Raw genomic sequence first — 16,252 nt, 5'->3', positions numbered from 1 at the left:
AACTTAATGGTCTTAGTATGTGATGATGTTTTAAAAAAATTTTTTTTAAATTTTAAAGTAGGAAAATAGAAGGGTTGATTCATGGCCATCATCCATGTGTTTTCTCTCTCTTCTCCATTTGCTTTTGGGAGTTCTCAGTGTCAAAGGAAATTACTAAAAGTCATAAAATGTGAGATTGAATTTCTTCTCCATTTCTAACTATCCCAATGCCCCACTAAGTCACTTAATTCTTCCGAGACTCAGCTTTCTCATCTGTACGGTGAGAGAGCAGTACCTGTTCTCCCACCGCAGAGAATTGTGGTCAGGATCAATGTGGATAATGCATTTCCATGTACTTTGAAAACACAAAGCATGATGTAAAAATCCTGGTTCATATATTGCATCTTCAAATTAAGGAATGAAAGATATAATTGCATTAGTCAGGGTTTAAGGCAGGGAACAGAAATCTTCCTAGGTATTTTTTAGCAGAAAGATATTTCTTATTGGGAATTAGGTGCTTAAAAAAGCATTAGAAGAATGGAGAAGTGGGAGTCAAGAGGTGACTCCTGGAATTACTTAGTTCAAGAATTTACTGCCCTAACTGTGGTTAAGAGATTAGAAAGCCCTGGCTGCCATTGCCATTAACATGGTCACAACTGTTTGTGACAGAAAGAGAGTCAGGAAGATGGGTTCCAATTCATCTTCTCCTTCCAGATCTCCCTCAAGTGCATCTAATGGGTATGATTAATTTCCATCTGGAATATTAGTTGCAGAGAAATCCAGGAGAGGCAGTTTTTAAAACAATCAAGCTTAGCAGGAAGCTAGAAAAAAGATGGAATAGACGGGGAACAAGCCAATCCATTGTATCCCTTATGTACAAAACCTGATAACAACTTGCTATGAAGTGAAGAAGAGATAAGGAAGCAATCTTCTTTAAAGCTCATCAAATAAAAAAAATTTTAAAAGAAATCCAAAATAGTCTTTTTATACACGAGGGCTTTCAGTCATCCCAACTGACTTCCAACTTTGTGCTAGCAAATAGATTTTAAGAAAAGAGATGATTAAAGAAATACAAACTAGAGTCCCATCTTATCTGTCAGTTGCAGCAGTAAGATAGCAGGAAACATTTCCTTTTTAAAGTGTGTGCACATGAATTCTTTGCTTCTTTGTGGTGGTTGCAAGACCAAGGAACCATCCCTGAATAATAAGGAAAAATGGTTTTTCTTAGGAAGCAGAAGTCATACATCATTCTGTGTGTGTACAGTCATGACAGAGAACTAAACCAATTCAACAAATAGATTTTTTTAAGTTATGCGTGTATGTTTCTGCTGAGATTCTGCTGAGATTCTGAAATGACTAATTCATAGAAATCCCTGAAAATCACTTTGCAGCAATAAAAAGGATGGTATATATATACCCCTGTGCCCTCACTCCATTATTATTCCTTAGTGAAATATTCTTACTTTGTTATCAGGAAGCTAAGTTACCAGTTAACTGATATGCTTCATTCATATTACTATGTGAAGAAAGTTGTGTGTGCTAGTTAGGCAGATATAGAGCTGAGTGGGCTAGGGTCTGTGTTGTTGGTTGAACAAAGCATCCCTTCTTTCCCTGAATTTCGGCAAAATGTACCAAATCACTCACGCTCTAACTCAGATGTACAATTCTACATCCCATTTTAAATTATATACTTTAACATGTTAATTTTAATTTTATTACACTTTCCCCCAGAATGCTCAGTATATATTAGCTATCATCATTATTGTTACTCCATTGCTTGCCTTTGTCCACTGTTTTTTTCTTGCTCCTGTGATTGTTGCCAAAAAGCTGTACAAGATCCTCTATGTATTGTGGAAAGTTAGCAGGTTCTGAATCAAGGCTGGAGGGTCCAAGGAGGGTCCTATGGAGAGCCAGTGTGCTTTTATTTATTTATTTATTTATTATGTTTTAAAGATTGTATTTATTTATTTGACAGAGAGAGCAAAAGCAGGGGGAGTGTCAGGGAGAGGGAGAGAGAGAATCAGGCTCCCCTGGTGAGCAAGGAGCCTGATGCAGCCTGATGTGGGGCTCGATCCCAGGACCCTAGGACCATGCCCTAAGCTGAAGGCTTAGTCACTTAACCAACGGAGCCACTCAGGCGCCCTGCCAGTGTGCTTCGAGATGCCACAACGAATCTCCTTCATTACAATTCCTTCTTTCTTTCTCTCTTCCTTTCAACTAGTTATTTCTTATTTGGACCTCCCATAACTTCCTATAATGTTATTATCAAATTCATTCAATTCCATTTCATACACAGTTATCTACATAACTACATATCCACATATTACAGTTTTCTGAAAGCCCTTATCTGCTGATCTCAATACCATCTTGTGAGCTTTTGAGGAATAAGAGTATTTTTTCAGTATTGGGCCTAGTGCAGGGTTTCCCACTTGATAGAGATACTCATTTCCAGCCGCTTGTGTCTGCATAGGGCTCCCTGTCTTTGTCCTGCCTGGGGAAATCCCCTGCAGTGCCCTTGCTTGAACAATTGGAGACCAAGCAGGACATTTTAATGCAGCTATTTCCAAATGGCTCTATAAATGTATTTTCATGAAGTATTGGCTGAATATTATTAGGCTTAAAGGGCTGAATTTTAACCCTTACATAGATTATTCTAGAATATGTAGTGTGTGTGTGTGTGTGTGTGTTTAAAGGGGACATTGTGATGGTAAGTGTTCCTACTTTGAGAATACTCCCATCCCCTGGGTCCCCACTTCCTTCCTGCTTTGCCAGAGACTGTCCCTTTTAAGCATGCATGGTCCCATGTGTGTAGATATTACCTAAATAAATACCATTTTGACCTGAAACATATTCATGCCCAGAAACAGCATAAATTTCCTTGCAAATGAGCGAGGGAGCAGCAGGAATGTTAGAAACCACAACTGTGCAGTTATAGTCTGAAAAATATTTCCTTTTGGTGTAATAAAAACACGGTCAGCTCACTATTCTCTTATATGGTGCTGAATGGTCATGTGATATAAATCACAAGCCAGACTAGCCATTTTTTCTCAGAATATCCACCCAAGGCCGTTTGTAAAGAATCACAAAGCATCATTAATGCACCCCAGACACTCTCATTTCCAGCTCCTCTGGTTGCCATAAGCTCTCTGACACGTTCCACTTGGCCTGGACCCGCATTGCCCTTGGCCTGTGGGAAACCCAGCAGGACATTCTGAAGCAGTTTTGTCTAAATGGCTTTGTTAAAATGAAAATACACATTTTTTTTCCTTCACAGTCATGTGCTTAATAGAATCATCTGAGCCCCTGGATGTCCCTGAGTCTCACAGCAATTTTTTTTTCCTGCTAATGAAATTTGGATTATACTATATAATCTACAGCATTTGGTAACTTGTTTTTTTACTTACCAATATTATTGTGATCATTTTTCCAATCACGTACCTTTTTGACTAGAAGGAAACTAAGGGGACTAATGTTTGGTGGGCATAGATCTTTGCCAAGTCTGTGTTAGGTTCATGTTGTCAAGCTTATGTTTGCCTCCTTTATAACAGAAACTTGTCACAGAGCCTTAATGGAATAGGTGCTTATTTATCTCCCCAATAAGGAACTAGCAGGTGGGTAGTTGAGGGTCAGATGATGGCTATACGGTGCCATCAAGCTCCCAGACTCCTGTCCTGATGCTTGAATGTAGTTGATGGCCAAGGCACCTTCCAGTTTTGGTCCAGGATCCCACTAGGAGGAAGGAGGAAAGAGAAGAGGGAATATGAAACATATCCCGCTGATGTGTCAGTGGTTAGGATTCAATCATGTGGGCATGTGTAGGGTACAAGAGAGGCTGGAAATTTCGGTATTTCAGCCCTAGGAAATGCACTAAATGTGCTGGTCTAGCCTGTCTGCTTCAGTTTCTTCTCATGTTATCTCATGCTATTGTTATAGCAACTCCATATGGACGTTCTTATTGTCTTCATTTCATGGATGAAACAGACCGAGAAGGGTTAGTAAACTTACTCAAGGTTCCAGAGCTGGCAAGTAGAAGGGCTGGGATCTGACACCTGGCCTGATTTCAAAGCTTCCATTGTTTATTATCTTGCTTATTTGTTTTTATTTTCTTAAAAAGACATTGGTTCTGATGGATTAGTTGTTCATTCTTATCACTCAGTCACCTTGAAACCATTTAAAGGTATTTCACTTCCATTATACAAATTCTTAGAAGAAATGGAGAAATTTCTTTTGCAGATATTTGAGAGAAAAAAAATAAAGTGTAGATATGCAGGTTGTGAGATCCTGTACAGTAGTGTAGCTTCCCTTTGAAACTAGTTTCCAGTATGGCTCTGTAGTTTCCCTTTGACTCTGAGCTGCCTGGTGGTCCATAATGAAAGGAGAAATAAGACCAGTACCATTATTTTGATTTCTATTACGTGGGTTCCTGGACCTAATTTCAATGTGTGTGTGGAGGCTTCCCACATTACCAAGCAGTTCTCAGACACCAGCTGGGTGTCTTCCAATTCAACTCAGTTCTGACACTACCTACCCGGTGATAGCATCATGTTCCATAGCCAAAGGTCTCAGTCCCACAAGACCACCCTCTACTTCAGACCCCAGTTGCTAAGTCGAAGTTGTTACCTGTGCTTCTGACTGAATGGCTACAGATCAGAGGTTCCCATGACCTCTCCTTGAGTTTGATTAATTTGCTAGAACAGCTCACAGAACTCAGAAAATCTGCTTACTCACTGATTTACTACAAAGGATATTAAAGGGTACAGTCAACCGCCAGATGAAGACGGGATGATGTCCCAGACAAAGGAGCTTCTGTTCTTGTGACACTTGGGGCCCTCCATGATGGCAGGTTGAAGTGTTCAAGTCCATCAACCTGGAAGCTCTCTGAACCCCATCCTTTTGGGGTTTTATGGAGGCTTCATTACATAGGGCGTGATGAAATGATTGACCACTGGTGATCGATCCAACCTCTAGCCCCTTTCCCCTCCCCAGAAGTCAGGGGGTGGGACTGAAATTTCCAGTCCTCTATTCATGGTTGGTTCTCTGGCAACCATCCCCCACCCTTAGTTGCTTTCCAGAAGTCACCTCATTAACATAAACTTCACTGTGGTGGAAAGGGGCTTGTTATGAATAACAAGACATCCATTTCTTTTTTATAATTCTGAAGGGATTTCAGAAACTGAGGGCAAGAGACCAAATATTATGATAACAGTTGCTACCAATGCTCTTACCACTCAGGAGATTCCAAGGGTTTTGGGACCTGTGAGACAGGAACTGTGGATGAAGACCAAATATATATGAGAAATATTTTTTGGTCATCTGAATGGTGAAATATATATATTTCTTATAAACCACAGTATTGCATCTATAATAGAGAAATCCAGGTTCTCAAAGGGAAGCAAGTTATTCTTTGCACATTGCTCCTTTATTACAGAAATCCAGAACATGATCCCACCACCATTAAATAATTCAGGTCATTTACTCTATTGCTCTTGGCCGAATGCCAATGTTAGAGAACTGTGTCGGGAATGGAATTTAAAGATCGGGGTTCTAGACCTGGCCTTCATATGATGACATTTCTGATTCCAGACAAGGCATGTACCTGTTGTCAGCCTGAATTTTATTCAATTCAGGAGTAAAAATACCTGGTCTTCATATTTCAGTGTTATTATGAGAAACAAAGTTAAAATGAGATTATGGATATAAAAGTGCTTTGTAATGAAGATGCTATACAAACATATAATAATGTTACTGTTATTATCTGCTAAAGCTTTTTTTTTTTTTAAAGATTTTTATTTATTTATTCGACAGAGGTAGAGACAGCCAGCGAGAGAGGAAACACAAGCAGGGGGAGTGGGAGAGGAAGAAGCAGGCTCATAGCAGAGGAGCCTGATGCGGGGCTCGATCCCATAACGCCGGGATCACGCCCTGAGCCAAAGGCAGACGCTCAATGACTGAGCCACCCAGGCACCCCTATCTGCTAAAGCTTTTGTGGCATGCAAGCATTTCTTTGACATTTTGGTAATGCTAAAAACCAATGGGGAATAAAAAAACACTGCTAGAAAAGGGAGTGATGTTAATTTTCCAGTCCGGTGAGTAGTAAGAAGAGATAAATCTGTTGAGTTGGGGACTTAGGGAAATATAAAGTAGGAATGGAGAATGCTACAGACTCTACCAGTTGTACTTTTGTATCATTATAGTTGGATAATAATTATGATAAGCTGAAAGTGCAGTATACGTTATTAATTTTTAGTGAATTAAAATCGTGTATCTAGACAATGAATTCATACCCAGCATTCTTCAAATTGCTGTGTAACTGAGGAGGTAAGGAGAGTGGGTTGTCACAGGACATCTAAATATCTGTTACCTTCGTAGCAAAGGAAAGCAGATGATTAGAAGTGAGGTAGTACTTGGAGCTGCCCCACAGTGGAGCAAATGTAGAAATAATGACAAATTAAGACCTTTCTGTAGTGAACATTCATGGATTCTCTATGGTTGAGAACAAAATGAAAATTAAATGTAAGGAATGGTCTTTTGTGCCAAGGTGCAGACCTTTCTAAAATATTTGACAGTGTGCAAAATTTAGTACAAAGATTGATTATGGCTCAGGCTTCTAGCTGCCTGGGAACAATTGAAAAGGATGCATGATGCCAATTACCACTGAGTCAGATCTCATTCAGTAGGTCTGATGGGAGTGATAACTTTTTTCAGGAGGTGTTAATGTTCTGTATAACATTTTCTTCTTAGGTTTGGTGACATAAAGAGTTTTCCTGTAGAAAAAGCTTGTATATCCTTTTTTTTTTTTTCTTCAGTTGGTTTCTTTATCTTGGTCCTTCTTATAGGCAAAGGTCCAGCTGTAGAAGGGAATTTCCATCTGATTTTGCTTTAGTTTTGAGCATTTGCATGCCAGTAGGCCTCTGTTTCATTTCTGCTATTGATATGTTTATTTGCACTTCTTAATTATATTAGACATCCTTTTTTTTTTTTTTTTTTTTTAGTTTTTTTTTTTTNTTTATTTATTTGGCAGAGAGAGAGAGTGCGAACACAAGTAGGAGTATCCGAGGGACAGGGAGAAACAGGCTCCCCACTGAGCAGGGAGCCCAACTCGGGACTCGATCCCAGGATATCTCTAAATGCATAAAGATACATTTGATTAACTTATAGAGAGGTACCATATCAACACTGACTTCTCTGGCTTAATTAATTTGGTCAGGGAATGAAGAGATACTGGTGAGTACAGAAAACATTTTCTTAATGTCTGTACTTGTTCAGATCAGTTCAGTCTCTCCTGTGCTGATTGGCCTGTAATTTTCACACGGGAGATAGCACAGTAAGCTTGTCATCCCTCACGGCCTGTGATCACATCCTGTGATCTGCAGGGTTCTGAACTTCTGGGTCGACTTGCCCAACAGGATGGGGGAGTTGGTGGGGTGAGGATAGCAATGGACTTCAAGTTCCCATCCTCTAGGCTGGAGGTTTTAGTAACTGGAAGCTTCCAAGAGGTAATGGCCAGAAGAAGGCAGGACCCACCCTTCTAGAGGCTTGAGAATGGATCATTTAGTCAAGGCAGCCACTCAGGAGAACAAGGTGGGGTCCCCAGCATTGGGCTCATAATTAGGGACTGTTTTTGAGAACAGGTTGAAGCACAGTTGTGGGACTGTGTGTGAGCTGGGCACTGATAATCTGGAAGGGCACCCTGGGGCTGTGTTTTGAAAATAAGATGAAAGCCAAGTTCCCAGAGCCACACCTCAAAGTCCAGGCTAGAAGACCGCAGGCATAACTTGATGGTGATTTCCACAGCTGTGGCTGACCACTTGCCAAACCATTCCGCTAATGGCCAGGATTGATCCACATTTCCCTGGGCTCAGGCTGAATCTGCAGTGGCCCCAGATGTGGGTTTAGGATGTATATAGAGTCTGAGAATGAAGCCTGATAAAGCGGAATTTTTCAGACAGAAACATAAGGTTCTCTCCTATGCCTAGCTCTGTGGAGACTGACAGAATGGAGGGAGCAGCAGCTAAGTAAAGGAGAGAATCTGGGCCGATTGTTAATTTAGACATTGTACTGGCAGCTTGTCAGAAAAACAGGTGAGAGGATAAGCGTGGTGGAGAAATGTAGGTGGCAAGAGGATAGGGTGTGGGTCACTTCTGCTGACTATAAAGGAAACAGTGTGCTTTTGGGGGATAACCAACATTTTATATTCTGAAAACCCCCTTTCTTTAAAAAAATAAAAGATTTATTTATTTTAGAGCGAGCATGTGCGAGTGGGGTAAGGGAAAAGGGAGAGAGAGAATCTCAAGCAGACTCCCCATTGAGCGCAGTGCCCCATGTGGGGCTCAGTCTCACAGCCCTGAGATCATGACTGGAGACAAGATCAAGAGTCAAAGGCTTAACTGACTGGGCCAACCAGGTGCCCCTATTCTGAAAACTCTCATGCGTAGGATTTTTCCCCCTAAATGTTATTTCTGTCTACCCAGCCTCAGAATTTTAGTTCTTTGCTAAGAAAAAAGAAAAGGTGCCAAGAAAAAGGCAATTGCAAATCAAATTTATTCAATAATCTTTTTTATCTGAGGTGTTCTGCTACTAATAAAGCACTGGTTAACAGCTTCTTATAAAATACATATAATCTAATTATTTTGGTTAAATTTTCTTTTCCTGGGGTTCAGTCTATTCTGATTTTATATACATTTTGGATCTCATCAACTATTCAGATGATAGCCTATATTCAGATAGTATTGTTAATTCTGAAGCCATAATTTAAATTTGCCAATTGTTTCTTTTTATTAGAGCCTGACATAGACTTTGACAGCAGCACCAAAGGTCAACAAGAACTGACATAACTGTGGTTCACAGGTCTTCTAGATGACCAAGATAGGGATTGTTAGGAGATTTCTTTAAATCCAAAGTCCTGTGATATTAGTGGACTCAGGAAAAAATTAGTCCTTCTATACGACCCATGAAATTTAGAACAAATCAAGAATCTACAAAATAAAGTCAGAGTTAAAACTAAATGTAAAATAAGGCTTTGAAGCATCCGAAATTCCCTTTCACGTTTGTTGGACTTACCACTTACATGAATACTGCCAGCAGAACTATGCTTTGCTAAATTTTTGATGATTCTATATAAAATAAATGTTCAACCATTCCTTTAGGTATTTATTGAGCAACTACTACTGGGTGCTAGGTGAGAGTTCCTGGGAAAATAATGATAAAATGGAATAAAAACAGACTCAGTCCCTTCTCCCATTGGGTACTATCTTCAGTGGCCCATATGTTCCCTACCTTTCACATGTTCAGAATTCAACTCCTCCCCTTCCCATCCTACTTCTTTTCTCTGTTCTCTGTCCCAGATAATGACCCACTCAATCACTTAATCTGGACACCTGGGTCTGAAGTTTGAATCCATCCTCCCCACTAACCACTATCCAAATCCAATTTTATTTTGTAACTATCTCTGGAGTTTATCCCCTCTTTTCTTACTTCTCTACCACTGTTAGTTCAACATTTATTGGCATTAGGTGGACTAGTTCAAGAACTCTCTAACAGTTTCACTATTATGAACTTAACTCCCTGGAGTATCCTTCACCCTGCTACCAATGTTGTCATTATAAAATGTAAATCTGTTTACTTCTCTCCTCACTGCCCGCCATGGAAGCAAGAGGAAGTGGCCACACAACACACTGACCAAGCTTGTGGGGGCAGTTTTTACTGGAGAAAACTCAGGAGAACGCTAAGTAGCAGCTAGCAGATACCCTGTTATCTGATACATCAGATACTCTGTGCCTTTATATGATTAGAAATGATGAAATTCTAGATGTTCTAGACTCTAGGAAGAGGAACCTGAAACTGAGCTGGGCTTTTTAGTTGTCTAATTAGGAATAGATGCACTAACCCCTTCCCTGATGTGATTCAAAGACTGGTGTGATAGAATAGTACTAGAATAGTAATAGAACCTTGTCTTTGGCCTGATTTATCAGCTCAGTGTTCATGGGTAATGGAAGGCCATCTGTAGCCATGACTGGCAGCTAGGGGACAGACCTTGCGGATGCAAGCGAATGACATAGCTTGACCAGAAGAGGATGTATCAATCAGCTCATGGTTGGACAAGAGCTGTCCTCTTTCCTGGCATGGAGTGTCAGGATCCCAGCCTTGCTATTGGCCAGGATTGGGGGCCTTCAGCACTGGGCCCCTGCTGGTTTCCATAGAACTTCACTGGAGGCCACTTCTTTTTTTGGACTGCAGATGATCAGTCTTGGACAAGTTAACCCTTCTTGTTTACCATCTAGAGGATGTGGTTCAAACTTTGTAGGATGGCACATAGGGCCTTCACCATTTGCACTCTCAGGAATATAAGATCATATGAGTATATTAATTGCCACCACCTTCTTTCTCCTGCTCTTCATTTCTTTGTACTCTGTAATTACCAAGTGACTTTCATTTCGTATCACAAATTTTCACATATGCACATGCTGTTTCCCCTGTGCAGAATGCCCTTCCTTTCCCTGTCTATCTAATGAATTCTTGTATATCTTCTAAGATCCAGCTAAAGCATCTTTATGTCTGTAAAACCTTCCCGGTTCCCTCTCCTAAATCTCTTTTGCCCTGCCATCTCAATTTAAAATCTGTTCTTTTTAACCCCCATAATTTGCGTACATCTCTGTTACTGTACTGTTGAATACAATTACTTGTTCACATGCTTTATGCTCAGCAGACTGTGAGCCCCTCGAGGGCAGAATCTTGACAGTGCCTGGAACATAGTAGAGCAGGTGGTAAATGAAAATGTGCTGAATGAGCAATAGAATAGATGTCTGATCTTTCAAAACCTTTGCAACCACATGTGTCAGCCTAATTCTTTTGGAAGGCAGTGTTGTGTTCCTCACTAAAATGACCCAGGATCAGTTGCTCACAGGCAACAACGTTAGAAAAAGAGGAGGGTCTGGTGATAACAGTAATGCAGAGTGTTGGATGGTGTGTCCATAGTCACTCTGTTGGTGCTCAGAACTTCCCTGAGATGACAGATCATATGATTTTAAAGTTAAGCCACAGCTTTAGTGCTGGATATGTAGTTACTTTGCTTTTGTTTTTGCTATTCTTATTCACTTTTAAAACATACATTTTTTTTTATTTTATTTACTTATTTTTTTGATGAGGGTTTATTTATTTATTGTAATTTCAAGTTTTTATTTAAATTCCAATTAGCTAACATATATTGTAATATTAGTTTCAGGAGTAGAATTTAGTGATTCATCACTTATCATATAACACCCAGTACTCATCACAAGTTCCCTCCTTAATCCCCATCATCCATTTAACCCGTCCCCACGCCCACTTCCCTCCAGCAACCGTCAGTTTGTTCTCTGTAAGAGTCTGTTTTATGGTTTGCCTCTCTTTTTGTTACCCTATGTTCATCCATTTCATTTCTTGAATTTCACATGAGTGAAATCATATGGTACTTGCCTTTCTCTAACTGACTTATTTTGCTTATCATAATACACTCTAGCTCCATCCATGTTGTTGCAAATGGCAAGATTTCATTCTTTTTTAGGGCTGAGTAATATTCCATTGTATATATGTATCACATCTTCTTTATCTATTCATGAGCTGATGGACATTTGGGCTCTTTCCATAGTTTGGCTATTGTTGATAATGCTGCTATAAACATCAGGGTGCATGTAATCCTTTAAATCAGTGTTTTTTATCCTTTGGGTAAACACCTAGTGGTGCAATTGCTGGATCATAGGGAAGACATATATTATTAAGAAATTGTTATTGAGGGCTGCCTGAGTGGCTCAGTCAGTTAAGCATCTGCCTTCAGCTCAGGTCATGATCCCAGGGTCCTGGGATCGAGCCCCACATCGGGCTCCTTGCTCAGCAGGGAGTCTGCTTCTCCCTCTGCCTGCCCACTTCCCCTGCTTGTGTTCTCTCTCCTTCTCTCAGCTCTAATAAATAAATAAAATCCAAATTAAAAAAAAAAGGAAAGAAATTGTTACTGAATAGAGCTAAAGGACATTTTGAAGTTTATGAAGATCATTTCTTTCTCTTTCTTGTATCTATATCTTATCCCCCTCCCTTGCCTCTACCATCCTATTCCAGATGACAGTGACCTCTTGCTTGGAATTTTGCAATAGTCTTTTATTGGCCTTCTTATATCTAATCTGTCTTCCTCTCCAGTCTATTTCCACACTGTAGCCTGAGTTATTGTTTTAAAATGCAAATCAGATAATGCCATCACTTTGCTTAAAACCCTGGATTAGCTTCGCATTAATTTCAGCATGAGGCTAACTCCTTACCTCCCACAAGGCTCTTCCTGATCTGGTCCCCGCCTGTGGCTCCGGCACGCAATTCCACAGTGTTCCCTCTCACCTTTACACTTTGTCTTACTTGCCTTCTTTCAGCTCCTCATAAACACTAGACTCTGTCTTTCTCTAGAGGTTTTCAACACACTGTCTCTTTTTCTGGGAGACTCTTGTCCCCTCTTACCTGGTTCACTTATGCTAATCCCTTAGATCCTGTTTGAGTATCATTTCCTCAGAGGGGCCTTCCTCCCAAACACCAGCTACCTCTCGTGCAACTTTGTAGTCAGTTTTTGAGGTGTTTGATTCAAGATTCTGCCTTTCTCTCTCACTAGCTGGGAAGCTCCCCAGGAACAGGGTTTAATCTGGGAGGATAGGGATCTGTAGTACCTCAATTATTAACATAATACCTGGGACGTATAGAGATTCAGTACATTTTAGTGAAATGAATGACTGACTGACTGAAAGAAAGATTGGGGCTGCTTGGTTTTGCTGTAAAATCACTGGCTGTAATTCTGCTAGACCCCACAGCCTACGTTTTGGTATAAATATAGAGAGACTTAAAGTGGAGAGGAAAACCCCCACAGTGGAAGCAATCTGCTCTGGGAAACCTGAGAAGGCCTGTCTCAGACTGGGCCTTAAGAGAAGACTGTGGAGACGGTCAAACAGGGTTACATTGAGCCCCTTTTGTTACTGCAGCTAGATTTTGCCTATGTGTGGCTACTTATCAATACCAGTCCCAGGTACCACAATGAAATCAATCTTAAGAGACACCACAGTGGAGAAATTCCTTCTCTTTCTGAAGATTTAAAATCACTATCAGAGATGTCAACTTGGCCAGTCTCTGCCCTCTGTCCAATTAGAACTACATGGTGGAAGCAACGATGGAGCCAAGAGTGGGGGTGACTCCTGGGTCTCGTCCCTGTCGTGACTTGGCGCCCCCAGGCTCCAGGCCCCTGTGTTGAGGCTGTGGTGCTCTCTGTTTTCCTCAGTCTTTCAACCATCAGATATTCCTGCACTAATTTCCCCACAAAATGAATGTGTGGGATTAGTATTTTGAAATCATGGATATTATAATACCACCATCTTTTAAATTAACATACTGCTGCCTTGCTTGTTTTCAAGTTGTCTTGGCTCAGCTACTGAAGGAAAACATTTTTTAGTCTTTGTAGCCCTGTGAGCCAATAGGCTTGGGAAACAAGCCAATCAATATGGCTTCCAAACAACCTCTTGCCAGAGGCAGTAATAATTTTTTAACCTCTTGGAAATGTAGAGAGGAAAGAAATTTCAGCCAGATTAGAGACACTTGATTACTCTGTAGTGTTGGCAGTTGGAACAATCATCCTTTGACTTGAAAACTTCGTGACTATTCTAGAAATTAGTAAAGGACACAAATTATCCTCTAAAACTTCTTTTTTTGGCATTGTAATCACATTTCATGGACGTGGCCATAATAGGAGAAGCGAAATGTTCTGCAGTGTTCAGAAGAAAGAACGGAATGGATCAAAAGTTAAAAGTAAATGACAATCATTAAATTATTAAGGCATTTAATAATTTCATTGCTGACCTTTTCTATAATGAACAAATAGAGGCAAGGAAAGATTCAGAAGACGAAGATTTATGTGTAGGGAAATAAATAGTGGTAAGGTAACTTAGAAGATGTGAGGTAGATAAAGGGCTAGGAAACTCGGTTGGAAAAAAGGCAAACTATTATCATTTTAATAAAAATAGTGGCAACAAAATGTCATAGATAATGTCATGTCCTTAGAAAGAGAGTGCCTGAGGGAAACACAAATTTTGTGTTTTAGGTTGGATTATACCACGGGACTCTTGGTGAATCACGTTTCCAGGTGGTTGAGAGCAGCTGTAAGCAGAACACTGGAGGGGGTGCATAGTGAATGGGGACAGGAGGGGCAGATGTGGGGGAAGAGGGCACTGAAAAAATTCTAGAAAACCAGGAAGGAGATCAGAGCAATATGGTTATTGGAGCTTTCATACTTTAAAGTTATTAATAGCTAATATTTACGGAGTGATTTCTAAGTGCCAGTCTTGGCACTTTTTATAACTATCCCTTTATTAATTCTCTTAATGCCTCCATGGAGGTAGTTTCTTTTATTTACCCTCATTTTAGAAGAAGAGAAAGCTGAGGCTAAGAGAGGTTCAGTAAGTGGTTAGTAAGTGGCAGAATCTCTGACTATATAATTTGTATCCTTAACCGTTATGTCTTCCATGACTTGAGAGCTATTTCCACGACCTGGGCACTTAGAAGATGACTGATAATGATTTGATGTATTATGTTATGTGTATAAATATGGAGTCTATATTGTTATTGTTCCATCTGCAAAGTTTTCTTCAATTAAGATGTGCTTGAGAAGTGCTGAGGATTAGATGGGCCAACCCCTAACTTTCTATTGCCAGTGCTTCCTTGGGGCTTGGTATTATGTTTGGTACACTTGAAAGGAAATCATTCTAGCCTCGAAAATCACCCTGTGAATGTACATTTTTTTCTCACTGAGTCAATTATGGGATATGTGAGCCAAATGGTCCATCAAAGCCACTGCTGTCAGAACAATGAAGGCTTCATTTACTCGAGAATCCTACTGGTAAGTGCAGAAAAGAAAAAGGAAATCTCTGTGTGTATGGGAAATGTAGACATCATGGACTTACACTACAGTACGTGAAAGGCTGCCAAAATTCCAAGAGGGACAGGGTGCTAGGAAGAATGGATGCAAGTTGAATATGGCCAAATAAATAGAAAAAAATATCTACTTAAAATTTGTTTATTGTCTTTAATTCTAATTCCAGTACGGTTAACGTACAGTGTTCTATTAGTTTCAGGTGCACAATATGGTGATTCAACAGCTCTGTACCTCACTCAGTGCTCGTCATGATAAGTGTACTCTTAATTCCCTTCACCTATTTTATCCATCCCGCCACCCATCTCCCATTTGGTAACCATCTGTTTCTTCTCTAGAGTTAAGGCTGTTTTTTGGTTTGTTTCTTTTTTACTTTTTTNTTTTTTCCTTTGTTTCTTTGGTTTGTTTCTTAAATTCCACATATGAGTGAAATCATACGGTATTTGCCTTTCTCTGACTGATTTATTTCACTTAGCATTATACTCTCTAGCTCCATCCATATTGTTGCAAACGGCAAGATTTCATTCTTTTTGATGGTTGAATAACATTCCATTGTGTATATATACCACTCTTCTTTACCCATTCATCTATTGACAGACACTTGGGCTGCTTCCATAATTTGTACTGTAAACAATGCTACAATAAATATAGGGAGGCATATATCCTTTTGAATTAGTGTTTTTGTATTCTTTGGTAAATACCCAGTAATGGGATTACTGGATTTAGGGTAGTTCTATTTTTATTTTTTTGAGGACCCTTCATAGTGATCCGCACCAGTCTGCACTCTCACCAACAGAGCATGAGGGTTCCTTTTTCTCCACAACCTTGTCAACATTTGTTGTTTCTTGTGTTTTTGATTTTAGCCGTACTGACAGGTATAAGGTGATATCTCATTATAGTTGTGATTTGCATTTCCGTGATAATGGGTGATGAAGAGCATCTTTTCATAGGTCTGTTGGCCATCTGGAGGTCTTCTTTGGAAATGTCTATTCATGTCTTCTGCCCATTTTTCATTTAGATTATTTGTTTTTTGGTGTTGAGTTGTCTAAGTTCTTTATGTATTTTGGATCCTGACCCTTTATTGGATATGTCATTTGCAGATATCTTCTCTTATTCAGTAGATTATCTTTTAGTTTTGTGGAGTGTTCCCTTCACTATGCAGAACCTTCTTATTTTGATGTACTCCCAATAGTTTATTTTTGCTTTTATTTCCCTTGCCTCGGGAGACATATTTAGAGAAATGTTGCTATGGCTGATGTCAGAGAAATTACTGCCGGTCCTCTCTTCTAGGATTTTTATGGCTTCAGGTCTCACATTTAGGTCCTTAATCCATTTTGAGTTTATTTTTGT

The 16,252-nt window shown here is 39.8% G+C and overlaps 1 protein-coding gene across 1 annotated transcript in view; it reads left to right on the top strand.

Annotated features, from left to right (window-relative positions):
• ST8SIA1 (ST8 alpha-N-acetyl-neuraminide alpha-2,8-sialyltransferase 1) overlaps nt 1-16,252 on the top strand; it is a 144,098-nt gene that overhangs the window by 51,316 nt on the left and 76,530 nt on the right. The gene's annotated exons all lie outside the window — the stretch shown is intronic.

This window comes from Ailuropoda melanoleuca, chromosome 16, assembly GCF_002007445.2.
Source record: "Ailuropoda melanoleuca isolate Jingjing chromosome 16, ASM200744v2, whole genome shotgun sequence".
NCBI classification, from domain to species: Eukaryota; Metazoa; Chordata; class Mammalia; order Carnivora; family Ursidae; genus Ailuropoda; species Ailuropoda melanoleuca.
Note: the sequence above shows the minus strand (reverse complement) of the source record. Positions and strands in the feature narration are given on the sequence as shown.